The sequence below is a fragment of the Pelophylax lessonae genome, assembly GCF_965119305.1.
Source record: "Pelophylax lessonae genome assembly, chromosome: 5".
In the NCBI taxonomy this organism is placed as follows: Eukaryota; Metazoa; Chordata; class Amphibia; order Anura; family Ranidae; genus Pelophylax; species Pelophylax lessonae.
This window is the reverse complement of record NC_138772.1, coordinates 190257304-190275495: the sequence shown is the minus strand read 5'-3', so window position 1 is coordinate 190275495 and position 18192 is coordinate 190257304.

Sequence of the window (18192 nt, the reverse complement as noted above, 5' to 3'; positions counted from 1 at the left end):
GTCTTTGTGCTATCTTGAATTTTTAGGGCATCTGAAACTGTGACAGGTAGTGGGGAGGTGAAATGCACAATTTACGCCATTAGAAAACCTAAAGGTGGTGATTGGATTTCGGGGTCCCGTACACCGCTAGGCTCCCAAAAAAATTCACACATGTGGTATCCCTGTACTCAGGAGAAGCAGCAGAATGTACTTATGGGTGTCATTCCACATATACCCATTGCATGTGTGAGCAATTTATCTTTCAGTGACAACTTTGTGTTAAAAGAAAATAAATAAAAAAAATGTAATTTTCCTGAAGTTTGTGGCAAAATATAAAATATTCCATGGACTCGCCATGCCTCTCAGCAAATAGCTTGGGGTGTCTACTTTCCAACATGGGGTCATTTGGGGGGGTTTTGTGCTATCTTGAAATTTCAGGGCCTCTGAAACTGTGATAGGTAGTGAGGAGTAAAATAAAAAATTACGCCATTAGAAAACCTGAAGATGATGATTGGTTTTCGGGGTCCCGTACACAGCTAGGCTCCCAAAAAGTCTCACACATGGGGTATCTCCATACTCAGAAGAAGCAGCAGAATTTATTTTGGGGTGTCATTCCACATATACCCATGTCATGTGTGAGAAATTTATCTTTTAGTGACAACTTTGTGTAAAAAAAATAACAATAAAAAAAAATTTAATATTCCCAAAACTTGTGGCAAAATATAAAATATTCCATGGACTCACCATGCCTCTCAGCAAACAGCTTTAGGTGTCTACTTTCCAGAATGGGGTGATGGGGGTGGGAGGGGTTGTGGTATCTTGACATTTCAGGGCCTCCTAAACCGTAATAGGTAGTGAGAAAATGCAATGAAAAATGTACGCCCTTTGAAATTCTGAAGGTGGTGATTGGTTTTCGGGGTCCCGTACACAGCTAGGCTCCCAAAAAGTCTCACATATGTGGTATCCCTGTACTCAGGAGAAGCAGCAGAATATATTTTGGGGTGTAATTACACATATACCCATCCATGCATGCATGAGCAATATATAATTTCAATGACAACTTTGTGTAAAAAAAAAAAAAAATAATAATTTTTTTGTAATTTTTCAAACACCTGTGACAAAAAAATTAAATATTCAATGAGCTCAACATGCCTCTCATGACATTCCTTATGATGTATTCTTTCCAGAAAGTGGTAATTTGGGGGGGTTTTGTACTGCCCTGCCATTTTAGCACTTCATGAAATGAGAAAGGCAGTCAGAAAGTAAAAGCTGCATAAATTCCAGTATTTACACCATAGTTTGTAGACGCTATAACTTTTGCGCAAACCAATAAAAATACACTCATTGAGATTTTTTTGTCAAAGACATGTAGCTAAATACATTTTGGCCAAAATATATGACATAAATTGAGTATATTAGATATTTTTTAAAAGAAAGTTGAAAATTTTATTTTTTCTCAAAATGTTTGCTCTTTTTTTATTAATATCGCAAAAAATAAAAAGCGCAGAGGTGATCAAATACAACCAAAAGAAATCTCTGTTTGTGGGAAAAAAAGGACGAAAATTTTGTTTGGGTACAGCATTGCATGACCGCGCAATTTTCAGTTAAAATCACACAGTGCCAAGTTAAAAAAAGGGGCCTGGTCTTTGAGCAGCAAAATCCTCCGGATTTAAGTGGTTAAATACCTCATGTCTGGACCAATACTTATTTAAAGTGATTGTAAACCCCCAAGTAGTGTTTGTACCTATTGGTCAGCCTATGATAATACTTACCTATAGGTACTGTAAATATCTCCTAAACTTACACCGTTTAAGGAGATATTTACATTGCATGCAGCCTAAGACATCATCGGCGCATGCGCTCTGAAGGAACGGCCGCCCGTGCCGTTCCTTCAGAGCCCTGTGCTGTGAACAGCGGCTCCTGCGCGCATGCCGGGAGTGACGCCATCGCGGCTCTGGCCAATCAGAAAGCCAGATGACACGAACCCGGCAGAAAGGCGGCTGAAGGTGTCAGCCATGTTACCGGTAAGTGGGCGGCACTGTTGGGGCTTCGTTCTAAGGTAAGCAAAGTATTTCATAATGAACTAGTATGCGATGCATACTAGCTCTTTATACCTTTGTCTTTCAGTTTTTATTTATTTATTTATTTTTCTGAGGTTTACAACCTCTTTAACTCATGCATTTATTTATTTACTTAGTGAATTGACTTTAACGCTGTTTTTGAGTTATTTACCTCATGTTTTTAGTTTGTCAGGTAACTAACTCATGAGGTGATAGTAAATTGACATTTTCCGCCTCTCATGAGATAATTGGAAAAATGGGTCACATGATTCAATTATCTTGTGAGATATTCTTTGGTGAATTGAGCCCACTGTGTGTTTACAAACAATTAGGGCAAATTGCTTCTTCTAGTCCATTGTTCCATTGTTCCCCTCTATTACATCTGACAGAACTTAGTGCCGGTTCACACTATTACAATGCGGGAACACTGCGAATCTACTGCGTGTTCCCGCATCGCATCTGCAGCACAGGCAGTTCACACTGCCATATGCGATACACTGGGGGTGTCCTTTCAAATTTAATGACACCCCCAGGTCAGATCGCATATCGCAGTGCGATCTGACAGTTCACACAGGGATCGGATCGCACTGGTGTGAACCACCATGCAATCTGATTCTGCTGCGGACCAAAAAAGGGTCCTGTGTGAGTTCACTGCGATTGGGGTGCGGATTCAGCCATACAAACTGTATGGCTGAATTCGCATCGCACAGACATCGCATGTGATTTTAGGAGCAGTGCGCTCCGAATCACATGCAATGTCTGCCATCGCAATAGTGTGAACCGGCACTTACAGAGAATACCTAAAATTCAGTGATGTTCCATAATGTTTTTTTGTCAGTGAGTATATTGACATTGTTCTGTTCTGCATGGCTGTATTTTTGAAAATTGAAAATAAATAATTTAAATAAATGTAAACCTACCACATTCTTCGGCAGGGTTATTGTTGTAAATTCTTGCCTGTTGGTTTGTTCTGAAGATAGACTTCCAGTCGATGGAATCCGCAAAGCAAAGATTTTTATTATTTCTAATTAGAACATCACCATCACTCACTTCTTTTAGTGAACGCAATCCCAGAGATGTTATTTCTTGGTCCATTATCACAAGAGAGTTATTGTTTCGACTAGAATATAAGAAAGAAAACAGTTGTTACATTACAGTTTAATAATAAGACAAAAACTTTTTTTTTTTTTTGAAGGCGTAGGGAATTGTTTGTTTTTAAACGCATCTTTATTAGAAAAATTTTCAGTATTTTAAACAGTCATGACAAAATAAAGCTTATCTTCAAAGACATGTTGAAGATATACAGTAAAACCCTGGATTGAATGCATAATTTGTTCCGGAAACATGCTGGTAATCCAAAGCACTCTTATATCAAAGCAAATTTCCCCACAAGAAATAATGGAAACTCAGATGATTCGTTCCACAACCATTTATTCATAAATCCTTCAGTTTATAGTCCATATAAAAAGATCATAGCGATGTTATAGGTTGTGTAACCATAAAATGTCCATCCGCAAATGACAGCCTCCACAAGGGGATTAGAAGCAAAATCCATCAGGAGCTACAGAGTATAAAAGAGAAGAGAGGCACCTCTGAGTGTAGCAATATGGTTACATTTAATGATTAACAACATTTAGCAACTCATATGGCACAACTAAGTATGCAGGCATCCAGGGTAAAGCTGTCCACATAGACCATCCTCCCACCGTCAGTCTACAGTTGTGACTGGGAAGACTACCCTGCAGTAGAGCGATCTGAAAGCGAGGCTTGAAGCGCTCATGGAGTGCAGCGTGGAAGGGATGACATTGATGGCGGTGCAGCGGATTGTCTATGTGGACAGCTTTACCCCGGATGCCTGCATACCTACATGTTCTTGTTTAATTATCAACCATGTGAGCTCCTAAATGTTATACCTTCATTAAATGTAACCATATTGCTACACTTAGAAGCGCCTTTCAAGCAAGGTTGTTTTTTGCCATCTGTGTTCCAATGGAAAGATTTCACCTCACTCCTGTAAACACAAGTGAGAAGAAATTCCTTTAAAGTGAGCAAAATCTCCTCTTAGATGGCTGTCGCTGGAACAAGTGTGATGTTGGAAGATATACCTTATTTCTGTTCTGATCACAACTACTTTTGGATTTTCTCTTACTTCCATTCTCAGTGGTAATGTTCAGCAGGACAATTAAAGTGTTACAACAGTAAAATCAGTCTGTGTATGCAGTAAAGCTCGCTTGTTATACTCACTGTGGGTTAATCCCCCGCATTGTGTAAAAAGGCTGTTTGATCCTGTATACTCTGATCCTCCCCTTCTTCCACTGTCCCCAATCCATCTTTTGATAGTACAGGGCATTTGGAATCACTCTGCATATGCTCAGTTTGATGTGTATTGCTAGAGAGTTTTTTTCTTCTCGGGAGAGTGCATATGATCAGCACAGGGCCAATCAGCACTGTCCAGACAGAGGGTCAGGAGTTCTGCAGCCTCATAGGACAGTTAGAGTAGAATGAAAACTCATCCTACAAGCTTTAACAAGACCCCGAAAGAAGTCACAAGACTACTATATACTGCTGTTGAGACAAGGTATTTAGCAGTTTATATTTACTAAAATATTTGTGTGTTCTGTTTACTGTGGGAGACCAGATATAGTGAATGCAGGGTCCTGGGTTTAGTAACACTTTAACCGGGTTAAGACCAGCCGTCGCACATATGCTGCAACAATCTGGCTCTCCTGCGCAAACCGCCGTATCTGTACGGTGGTCTCGAGCGGGGCTAGGGGGGCGGAAAGGGGGAAAAGGGGGGGAGGGAGAAAGGGACGGGGAGAGAAATAGGAAAGGGGGAACCTTCCATCCAACTTGGTTTAACAGTCAACCAATGGGGTTTCCACATATATATATATATATATATATATATATACATACATACACACATACATATATATATATATATTGTAAGGGATTAGCTCGGTGGTAGGCGTATGGGTGACCCCTTTGGGGGGGTCGGCACACAGGGAGATAGCCGAGGAGTGGTTGAAAACAATAGTTTATGGTTTATTCTTCCAATTTCTTCAAACAAGTGCATGCAGCAAAAACATCAAAATAAAATAAAACAAAATAAATCCTTGCCTCTGTGGGCGGCTACCTTCTCACAGCTGGAACCTGCCTAAGAAGTCTTCCCAACCTACTGTTGGGCCGACACTGCTGATCCTACAGCAGACACTCAAATGTCCATTTGTTTGCTTTTCACACAGCACAAACATTGTCCATTGAACATGTCCCTTTGTTTTCTTTCACACAGAAACACTTCGTCTTCTCACCTTTGAGACGTCTTCACTCGTTTTTACCCTCCTGAGCGCACACCGCTTCAGGAGGTCTTCCCCATGCTCACTCAGCTTTCAGGGGGCACACAGGACTGTCCTCTACCCACATGGCGTCAGGATGCAGCCGTTTGTCTGCCTTCCTCTCCCAGCCCACACGGCGACAGGAGGCAGCAAACAATAGGACTTTCTCTGAACAAATTATAGAGCCTTAACTCCCTCATTCTGAACAGGTGAAGGCCTTTCAACTTCCTGCTGGCTAGCTCTGTAGCCAACACCCTAAATTAATTAATGGACTTTCTAAATCAGGTGGAAATGTATCTCCTTCCTGTGACTACATTCCCAGATTTAGCTGACTTCCTGTCACAATATATATATATATATATATATATATATATATATATATATATATATATATATATATATATATGCTCATTATCTTCGATCTATCGTCACTAAACATCAATCTTATAATAAAGAAGAGACCTGTTCCCCATAGCACATTCACGTTTTACCTCATGATCAATAAATTCATTACTGCTAACCAAACACACGTACCATATCTAATCCATTGTTACCATACATCTTAGATTATTTAACCATGGATACCATCTACTGTAGCTACAAATATTTTCTTCGCCGAACTTATAGTAGCCATAATTTTTTCCATCTCACATTGCTGATTAAGTAATATAACAATATCAGATGGAGATGGTATCTCCTGAGATTTCCATCTTCTTGTGATTAAAAGTTTTGCCGCTAATAAAAGATGTAAAATCACTACTCTGTACTTTATAGGTATCTCATGGACATTATTCCAAAAGTATATGGAATAGCGTCCCTTGTTCACCACACTCTCTCCAACATAATGCTTGAGCTAAGGGGTAAAATTTGGACAGTTTAGTGGGAGTTAAATACCAAAAATTTAAAATTTTTTGATATAATTCCCAATGATTAGTGCATTTTGAGAAAGCATATGTGGCAGCAAAAGCTTTTACCCAATTCGTTTCCGGGAAAGATTTCCCCAATAATCTTTCCCATTTAAGAACAGTAGTGGCTTTAGAATAGGTGTTATGCTTGTTCAATATATCGTAGATAACTGAGATACTGTTGGCAGTAGCCAGGGGTGCTTGATACAACTTATATATAGAAATTGGTAATTTAACATATAAAGGAAGGCTATTTTTCCTTGGAAGGAAAATATTTGATAATAGCTCAAAAAAGCTGACGGTGGTATTCTATACTGATGGACAAAATATTCAAAGGGAAAAATCCCTATTTCATTATACAGATCTTTCAAGCTATTAACACCCTTTCTCAGCCACAATTTTATATCAACATTTGGGATGAAGTACGTGAGGACTGAGAGGGGAGTAGGGAATTCGCATGTCATCCCATATTCAAGAGACGGGCAAAATACTTCTGCCCACGTTGTATAGGCAGTTTGTACTGTAATAGATTGGATATTGGGCATAACAGCTCCAATCATTACAGCTATCATTGTGGTCCTGAGATTTTCCTGATTACAATCATCCGCCTCTAATCCAACCCACAATTTATGCTGCACAGGAGTCCACCAATACTTCAATTGATCTAATACAGATGCTTTATAATATGCAGAAACCCAAGGAACTCCCATCCCGCCATGCCTCCTATGTCTCCTCATAATGACAGACGAGCATCGGGGTGGTTTTCCTTCCCATATAATTTGATTGAAGTACTTTTGAACAGAGACACAATATTGGGGTGGTAAGGGAATTGCCAAAGTACAAAACAAATAGAGTAGTTTAGGAGGTATAATCATTTTTAACATAGCCACTCTACCTGCTACAGTCAGGTCTTGAACCTTCAGTTCTCCAATTTGTCGCAACAAATTGTCCAAAAAAGGGTTTATAATTATAATCATAAAGTTGGGAAATAGATGAAGTTAAATTAATCCCCAAAAATGGTATGTACGAAGACCATGTAAAGGAGAATTTTCCGGTTATATGTTTCTGTACTGACGTGGGAACATTAACACCCATAATCTGTGATTTTGTAATATTTAATTTAGAATATGATACTGCACTAAAATCGTTTATCATTTTCTCTACTTCTATTAAAGATGACAGTGGATTTGTAATGATTAACATGACATCATCAGCAAATAAGCTAATCATATGTTCAACTTCAGCAACTTTCCACCCTGTTATCTTCGCGTTGCTCCTTATACTCTGAGCAAAAGGCTCCATAAGCACCGCAAAGACAACTGGTGACAGGGGACATCCCTGCCTAGTCCCATTGGTTATCCCAACCAATTTGGATAGTATTCCCGATGTGAGTACATTTGCTGTTGGACTAGAATAAAGAGCCATTATATTTTCTTTTAACCAACCCACAATCCCAAATTTATGCAGCACCGCCTCCAAATATCCCCAATGGATCCTGTCGAACGCCTTCTCCGCATCCAAAGAAAGTAGCAGGGAAGGCATCCGACAGGATCCCATCCGAGTCAGCAGATTCAAAAGACTTTTTTTGCCATCAGGAGCCTGCCGTCCTGGCACAAATCCCACCTGGTCTGCATGTACCAACTGGGGTAAAAACTTCTGCAATCTACTTTCCAAGAGCTTGGCAAAGATTTTAATATCTACATTTAATAAGGCGATTGGCCTATAAGATGAAGGGTCCTCAGTATTCTTTTTTTGCTTGGGGATTGTGACAATTAATCCCTTCAACATTTCCGATAAAGATTTACCCCCCCCCCCCCGATCACCCCCAGTTAACCCCTTCATTGTCCTGTCACAGTGATACTATTATACTGTACAGATTTTTTTTTCTGATCACTGTTAGTGACATCAGTTTGCATTAACGCTAGTTAGCGTCATTTTAGGACAGCGTCGGATCCTTGCCACACATTTAGTTATATATTTTAACCCTTTGATTGCCAGTGACACACACACACTAAACACCTCCATTACTAGTATAGTGCTTGAACAAATCAATATCTTTGATTTGATCAGAACTATACTAGCGTCCCCATAGTTTAATGTTCCTAAAATGCAGCGTTAGCGGGGTCATCTGTGACACCTGCCAACACTTGCGTTTAGCCCATCCCCCAAGTGCAGTTTTCAACAGGTTACTGTCATTTCCTATGCACAACACACAAAACCGCAGTCAGGCCTGATCTCTGCTAGCACTAGCAGTTAAATGTTACGGCAGCAATTCAAAAAGTCCTTGACAACCAGGTGCTTTTTTACCTGTGAATCACACTAGGTACCTATAAATTTATTGGCCAAAATGTCAAGTCATAGGTACTCTAGTGAAGAGGCCTACAGGATACTGAGCATGACAGATGAGAGCGATGGGGAAGCCTCACGGTCAGAATCAGGCTCAGTATATGAACCTGTAGACAGCAACGGCACCCTGACCGATAGCTCTGACGACAGAGTAGCGGTCCCTGCTAAGGTCAGGCGTACCCGACCCCGTTCTTCTGTTGCTGAGGTGCAGCAATTGCAGGGTTCTCGCATGCAGCAGAGAGCCAGTATTAGTGCCGCTCAACCTTCTGGTGAACTGGCAAGCACCAGCAGCCTAGTACATCCTGGTCGTAGTCAAATCAGCACTGCAGTATCACTTGGTGTAGTGGCGAGTCCCATAAGTGCAGTTCAAGCTGGTGTGGTGGCTAGCAAAGGTAGTGTCCCGCAGCCACCAAGAATTAGAAGACAGACCCGTAGAGCTCACAGTGTCCTCCCTGATGCGCTGGCAAATCCCGATTGGGAGCCCACCACTTCTGCAGCGCCCTCTACTTCCCCCATTCACTGGCCAACACGGAATTCAGGTGGAAACAGCCAATTTTAATTCCCTGGATTTTTACGAGCTGTTTTTCACGGAAGATCTATACAGATCTATTGTGGACCAACGCAATTTATATGCTGATCAGTTCATCGCTGCAAAAGCAAATTTGACCCTTGCCAGAGAATTCAGATGGAAACTGTTTCCGAATTTAAGACCTTTCTGGGCCTATCCCTCCTCATGGGCATTACTAAAAAAAGTGAGTTGCGGTCATATTGGTCCACTGACCCGATTCACCATATGTCATTGTTCTCTGCTGCCCCATGGCCAGGCCTCGATATGAACAAATTCTGCGGTTGAGTGACAATTAACTCTGTCATCCTCGGGATGACCCTGGATATGACCGGCTCCACAAGATTCGGAACCTCGTAAATCACTTCAACCAGAAATTTGCAGCCTTGTATACACCCCAACAAGTTGTCTGCGTTGATGAGTCCCTGATTAAGTTTTCTGGTCGTCGTACTTTCAAACAGTTTCTGCCCAGCAAGCGTGCCAGATATGGGGTCAAGATGTATAAGCTCTGTGACAGGGCAACAGGCTATACATGTTCTTTCTGGTTTTACGAGGGAAAAGATAGCACTATGGAGCCCCCCAACTGCCCAGACTAAATAGGGAGCAGCTGCAAGATCGTTTGGGACTTGGTGTCACCCTCATTCAGAAAGGGGTACCATTTGTACATGAACAACTTTTATACAAGCATGCCACTTTTTAGTCACCTACTTGAATTTCAAATTGGCGCATGCTGCACTGTGCGACCTAATTGCCGGGGCTTCCCCAATGCCTTGTAGATTCCCAACTTAGACGGGGGAAGAGAGCCTGCTTAAAAACAAACAGATTGCTTGCAGCAAAGTGGAGGGACACAAGGAATGTCTCCATTCATGCAGACACACCATTTTGTAAAGTAGACACTCTAAGCTATTTGCTAAGAGGCATGGTGAGTATTTTGCAGCTCTCATTTGTTTTGAAAAATGAATAAAATTTTTCAAATTTTAAAACTTTGTGGAAAAAAAGTGAGATCTGCAAAACACTCAACATGCCTCTAAGCAAATAGCTTAGGATGTCTACTTTTGAAAATGGGGTAATTTAGAGGGGTTGTATGCTTTTTTGGCATGTCGTGGCCTCCAAAACTGTGATAGGTAGTGAGGAGTAAAATCAACAATTTACGCCCTTAGAAAGCCTGAAGGCAGTGATTGGTTTTCGGGGTCCTGTACGTGGCTAGACTGCCAAAAAGTCTCACACATGGGGTATTCCCTACTCAGGAGAAGCAGCAAAATGTGTTTTGGGGTGTCATTCCACATATACCCATGGCATGTATGAGCAATATATCATTTCATTGATAACTTTGTGTAAAAAAATATTTTTTTTATTTTTTTTAGTCATTATTCAACAACTGTGACAAAAAAAGTAAATATTTAATGGGATCAAAATGCCTCTAGGGACATTCCTTGGGGTGTCTTCTTTCCAATAAGGGGTAATTTGGGGGGGGGGGGTGTTTACTGACCTGCCATTTTAGCACCTCAAGAAATTAGATAGGCAGTCCAAAAGTAAAAGATGCGTAAATTCCTGAATATACACCATAGTTTGTAGACGCTATAACTTTTGCCCAAACCAATAAAAATATGCTTATTGAGATTTTTTTATCAAAGACATGTAGCTAAATACATTTTGGCCTAAATGTATGACCAAAATTTATTTTTTTTTAGTTTATAGCACAAAAAATAAAAACTGCATAGGCGATCAAATACCACGAAAAGAAAGCTCTATTTGTGGAAAAAAGAAGGACATAAATTTCATTTTTTTCCATTTTTGGGTACAGCATTGCATGACTGCGCAATTACAGGTTCAAGTCATGCAGTGCCAAATTGAAAAAAGTGGCCTGGTCATTAAGGGGGCAAATCCTTCCGGTCTAGAAGTGGTTAAAGAGAGTGAATCTCCCTAGTGGTGACCTAGGCAGCAAATAAGCAGCAGTTCTAACCCCTCACCATTTTATCCAAAATTTAATAAAACATAGTTGTGGCTTTAGACAGCATTATTTTGAGCATTGCCATGGTTGTAAACCCTTACATATACCTAGTGAAGTAACTGGCCTCAGGTGATACACAGAGATAAAACAAATCATCCTACATAAGTTGTACCTGTTTATCTGAAGCAATTTGTCTGAGCTTTGTCTAAACTCAGATATATAAATAATTTTTCACAGAATGACAAAGCAGGGGGCGGGGAGCTGCACACACACACTGTACAAGAGCTCTGAGAGCCGATAGGAGGGAAGGGACACACTCCTCCTCACACAGCACACAGGAACAGCTGAGGCTGTCAATTACAGGCTGTGAGCTGGGTATCCCTCCCCTGTCACCTTTTAGCCTTCTGATGTCAGGAAAACTTGCCAGAAGTGACTCATGCTGATAACAGAGGAACGAGACAGCATGACATTTAGGCCACTTTCACACTTGTGTGACTTGTCCTGCGATTTGGGACTGCAGTCGCATGACAAGTCGTACTCCATGATTTCCAAGGAGTGCCATTCATATCTACTTTTGTCCGACTTTGATGTGACTTGAGGTCCATAGACCTCAAGATTACACAGACATTACCTCAAGACCTCAAGAATACAACAGACAAGGGTTGATATGCTGCTAGCTTGTATCAGCTAAAGTGTCAACAAATAACACCTTGCGGTGACTGGGGGTTTTTGATTTAGAAAGCCGAAAACTTGAGATTACTCAAAGAAGAAACTTAATATCGCATTTAAAAATGGTGAATTAGCAAGTAGTATAAGTGGTCACTTACTATCACAACAATCCAATTGAGAATTCTGCAAATAACATAATTCTCTCTACCAAATCAGATTTTTACAACGGCAGTAACCCAATCTGAGCCAAAAGGCTTTTATCAAGTAGTTTTAACAGTGACACATGCTTTTTATAAGTGGTAATAGGCCAGGTCGACCAAACAATAAAAATTGGTTCACTGAGGCTGCCACTGTTCTCACTGATGTTCTGCCTCAGGTCAATTTCTATAAAAATTCTCATTAAGAATTAGGACCCCTTTCACACGGGCACACAGATCCACCGGTCAGTTTTTTAGGTGGACCAGATCAAACCATTTATTGCCCTCTATGTAGCTGGAGATGTCCACTGACATGTGTCCGACATCCGATCCAATCCTGTCTGCTAAAAGCAGACAGATCGGGGATTTATTCCCCATCCATCTGGCAGATCAGATCGGATAACAGCCGGATGGAAACAAACAGGTGGTCTGTTTCCATCTGACCGCCCACTGAAGAAAGTGGACTGTGTCTGTATCAGGTCTGTATAAGCGGAGCAGACACGGGTCTGTCATCCACCTGCTCAGTGGGGATCAGTGGACAGATCCCCCACTGGGCAGGCAGATCCACTGCTGGAATCTGCCCGTCTGAAAGAGTCCTAAGAGGAAGAGCTGTCTGAAATATAATAAAGACACATAGTCTTTTACAAAAAAGAATAAAGGGATGGCAGAAATTACAGCAGTGTAAAGTTGACCTGCAGCAGGACATATTTAACCACTAAACCCCCCACCCTCCCCCAGTGGTGTATTTTGGTTTTGTGCTGCCCTAGGCAAGACTAAAATTGGGCGCCCCTCCCCCTTCTATTTCAATTTGCCCACCCCTTCCTGTGTGATGTACCTACCTTCTGCCTGTCCTCATCTTTTGGGCCCTCGGTCAGCCTGTTGATGTCCCAGCTGGGAGCAGAGAGGAGGTTTGAGAAGGAGTGCAGGCTCTGGGAGGCGCCAGGGATGCTGCACTCGCTGGTGCTTAGGACAGGGTGGAGCCGTGGCAGTTGAGGTCTTCTCCCTCGCAGGCTCTCAGTTCTAGCCAGCTTCCAGGGTTGGCCAGGTGCCCGCTTGCTGTGTGAAGATGTCGCAGCTCAGAAGCAGCAGCTGCTGTCGGCGGTGGATTGGTGAATTTTGCTTTATTGCCCTGCACCCCCCACTGTCACTGGACCAACAGGACTCTTTGGGCCCCACAAGCACTAGGTGTGGAGGAGGAGGAAGTTAAAACCTCCTCCACTTTGAATCATGGCCAGGGCCAGGGTGTCACGGCCGTGACGTCACTGGTTGCTAGATGCCAGCCGGCTCTAGCAAATAGTGGCCAATAGACTCTCAGGTGGAGGTGGGGGCAGCTATATTGCTGCACCCCTGCAAAGTGCCGCCCTAGGCCTGGGCCTAGTGAGCCTAGGCCAAAATACAGCACTACCTCCCCCCGACCAGGCCATTTTTTGCGATACAGCACTGCGTTATTTTTACTGACAACTACGCGGTCGTGCGACACTGTACCAAAATAAAGTTGCCTTTTATTCCCACAAACAGCTTTTTTTTTTTTGGTGGTATTTGATCACCTCTGTGGTTTTTATTTTTTGCTCTAGAAGCAAAGACGACTGACAATTTAAAAAAACAAACATTAACACAATATTATTTTACTTCTGCTCTAGAACATATCCAATAAAAAAAAATTAAAAAATCTAATTTCTTCATAAATTTAGGCCAATATGTATTCTGCTACATGTTTTTGGTAAAAAATCCCAATAAGCGTATATTGATTGACTTGCGCAAAAAAGGCATCTACAAACTGGGGTATTTTTATATATTGTATTTGTTTCCTAGTAATGGCAGCAATTAGTGACTTATAGCAGGACTGCAATACTGCGGCAGATGAATTGGACACCAAACTGGACACTTTTGACACTTTTTTTGGGGACCAGTGAACACTAATACAGTAACCAGTGCTAAAAATATACACTGTCACTGTACTAATGACACTAGCAAAGAAGAGGTTAACATCAGGGGCGATCAAGGGGTTAACTGTGTGCCTAGCTAAAGTTTCAGTGTAGTAGGGGAGGTGCTTTTACTAGTAGAAGACATGGATCCTGTGTTTCTGTGAAGCAGAAACACAGGATCTATGTCTTCTGTACTCACAAAATAAGGGTCCTTTCACACGGTCTGCCCCGTGTGAAAGAACCTTTACAGTCTGCCTTGTTTACATAGGCAGATTGGCATTTTGTCAGTGTAACGAACGACCAGCAGGTCCCGAAGGACATCTGGTCTGAGGGACCCACTGATCAGCTCCCGCTGTGTGCAGAATAACGTATATATACATGATTCTGCACAGAACGGACGCCCTGTAGCAGTATATCGGGAAGTGGTTAAGAAGTAAAAATTGGTTGAAATGAGCTAGAGACACAACAGGTACAAGCAGGTAATTTACTACAGATAATATCCCTACTGTGTCTAAAAGTATGTTATACTTGCTTCTCAGCTGCCACTGAGAAATTGTCATATGCAGTTTTATGTTGGTACCCTTGCTACAGTCTTAAATATAAAAAAAGAGACTGTAGATGGCACTGCACTGTGAATGTGACCAACACCGATACCTTTAATGAGCAAGGCTAGGCCTAAATGTACCAGAGCCAAAGAACAGAAGCTGAGATAAAAAGCTGAGATTTAAAAAATTAAGGTACGTACTGCAGTACTTTTTTTCACTGCAGCACAAGACCATAGTTGCCAACATTTGAAAAAAATTTCCAGGGACACTTTGCAGCACAGCTATCAATTACTTACCACACCTGCTTCCCTGAAGCTCCGCCCACTCCACACAATTAATCTACGCCTACTTGTCATTATAGGGTAGATTATAGGGTCTACTCAATAAAGAGAGAATTACAGGAAATTGAAAAGGGAGGTGCACATATATTAAATTATATCATAAGTGACACATTCTCAACGAAAACACTTTGGTTACATTTGCCCTCCCTTAAGGCTGAAATTGTAATTTAAAATGGTTCTTTCAATATAAGCTTTTCCAAGTTTTAATGCATACCATTATTTTTGTAAGCAAAGCCTTGCACTCATAAATCCTATGTTTATTTTTGATGAAAGGTAGTAGGTACAGAATAAGTTTCCAATGGTCCTTGAAGTCCTGTTGTTTAATTCCAGGAAGTGCCTCTGCCTATCTCTAACATTTTCTCCTTTGAATGCTTCTACTTGTCAGAGATTGGCCCCCAAACCCATTCAAAATTAAAGGCTTTCACACCTTCCACAGAATATGTTCATCCCCTGCAAGGGGCAAGTAGTGTCCAGCAGCACTCCTGGGTGATGGTCCTTCTCTGCTCTGCAGCTGACTGTGGCAGCCGGCGCTGCTGAGAACGAGTGCCTTTAATTTAAAAACGGCGCCAATACGTAACTGCGCATGCGCCCGCCCGGCCGAGCTTGTACGAGTTTTCCCAAGCCCGGCAGGCGTCGGAACGGCGCATGCGCAGTTACGATTTCGGCACGCAACCATTTTTTTACGGGCACCGGCTGCCCTTAACGGGCATTTATGGAAAGCTGGGACAAATTAAATTACCCGAGCAGGGTCCCTGCAAAAATGGGACAGTTGGCAGATATATAAGACAGCACAGTACATAGTGTGTTGTCTCAGCAGTGTAAACAGACTGTTAAAAGATTTTTATTAATCACACAAACTTCCTACTCTAACTCCTTCTACTATATCTTAAAGCTTTTAAAGCAGAAATGCAATAAAATTTTTCTTAAAATGAACAAATGCATAACACACAGCATCACAACATGCTGCAGTGAATAGAACTGAATGAAAATCCACTTTGACATTTAACTACCTCAATACAGGGCACTTTCACCCCCTTCCTGCCCAGGCCAATTTTCAGCTTTTGGTGCTGTTGCGCTATAATTGACACTTGCGCGGTCATGCAAAACTGTACCCAAATGAATTTTTTATAATTTTCTTCATACAAATAGAGCTTTCTTTTGGTGGTATTTAATCACCACTGGGTTTTTTATTTTTTTGCTAAAAAAAACGTAAAAAGAGTAACAATATTGAAGAAAAAAGAAGGTTTTCTTAGCTGCTGTCAGAAAATGTGTAAATAAGTAATTTTTGTCCTTCACTGATGTGCGCTGATGAAGCTGCACTGATGGGCAATGATAGGCTGCACTGATGGGCACTGAAAAGCCGGCACCGATGGGCATTGATGAGGCGGCACTGATGGGCACTAATGAGGTGGCACTGAAGGGCACTGATGGGGTGACACTGATGAGCACTAAAAGGTGGTACTGTTGGTCACTGAAAGGTGGCACTTATGGGCACTAATAGGTGGCACTGATGGGCACTGAAAGGCAGCACTGATAAGCATCACTGATGGGCACAGACTGGTGTCTCTGAAGGGCACAGGCTAGTGTCACTGATGGGCATAAAGTGGCAACACTGATGGGCACTGTTGGGGCTGCATTGTAATCAGGGCACTGATAATCAGTGCACTGATTTTTCTTTACACATCTCCTCTGTGAGGAGCTGCCGCTGATCGGCTCTTCTCACCTCACACTCTGTCAGTGTGAGGCGAAGAGAGCCGATAAACAGCATCTCCTTGTTTACATGTGATTGACTGCGGCCGCGGCTTTTTGCTGAGATTGGGGTTGCGGCGTGTCCCAGTGACATGGCGTGCCCGCAAGCACCATGCTGCATGTGCGCGATTGCAGGCAAACTGAGCCGACGTCATCCCAGAACAAGAGCTGCCCTGCTCTGCCGTCATTTGCCTATACAGCGGGCAAGAGGCAGTTAAATAAAGTTTGGAAAAAAAGGTAAACAGTATTTAAGTATATTTAACCCACTGCCTATTATGCAACCCCCATCTCCATACGTGTGTACACGAGTTAGTGAGGAAATATCTCTCAAATGAGTGAGTACTCACACTGTAAAAGTATTACCCTATTCTACAATCTATTACAGGACAAAACCACCTTTAACAAACTATCTCCGATGCTGAAATGGGAAAAGGACATAGGCCAATCATTTGGCGATTCTCAATGATGAGCTGCACTGACATCTAGCTTCCAAGCAACTCGCTCCGTCAACCTTTGGGAACTCGTTTTTAAACACACTTTCCGCTAGTATATCATCCAATCCCAGATCCACACATTTACACCTTCTAATTAGTGATGTCGCGAACCTAAAATTCGCCGTTCGCGAACGGCGAACGCGAACATCGGCAAATGTTCGCGAACCGGCGAACCGGGCGAACCGCCATAGACTTCAATAGGCAGGCGAATTTTAAAACACACAGGGACTCTTTCTGGCCACAATAGTGATGGAAAAGTTGTTTCAAGGGGACTAACACCTGGACTGTGGCATGCCGGAGAGGGATCACGCAAAAAAAAGTTCTTAAAAATTATAATTTTTTGATAGAGAGCCAATTATTGGAAAAATAAAAAAAAAATAAAAATAAAAAATTTCTTTGGATTTAGCATCTGGGGGGTCTAAAAAGTGTACCTGTGAAGTTTCAGCTCTGTAGCATGTCCAGAACCCCTAAAAAACAGCATTTGTCTTATATTTTCAGGAATATGGCTTCTCTGCGGCTGGCTTTTTCTCTTGCAGGCATTTATCGGGCATTTTTTTAGGCAGGCATGTCATTTTTTGTATTTAGTGTCTGGGGGGTCTAAAAAGTGTACCTGTCAAGTTTCAGCCCTGTAGCATGTCCAGAACCCCTAAAAAACAGCATTTTTCTTATATTTTCAGGAATATGGCTTCTCTGCGGCTGGCTTTTTCTCTTGCAGGCATTTAGCGGGCATTTTTTTAGGCAGGCATGTCATTTTTTGTATTTAGTGTCTGGGGGGTCTAAAAAGTGTACCTGTCAAGTTTCAGCTCTGTAGCATGTCCAGAACCCCTAAAAAACAGAATTTTTCTTATATTTTCAGGAATATGGCTTCTCTGCGGCTGGCTTTTTTTCTTGCAGGCATTTAGCGGGCATTTTTTTAGGCAGGCATGTCATTTTTTGTATTCAGTGTCTGGGGGGTCTAAAAAGTGTACCTGTCAAGTTTCAGCTCTGTAGCATGTCCAGAACCCCTAAAAAACAGCATTTTTATTATATTTTCAGTAATACGGCTTCTCTGCGGCTGGCTTTTTCTCTTGCAGGCATTTATCGGGCATTTTTTTAGGCAGGCATGTCATTTTTTGTATTTAGTGTCTGTGG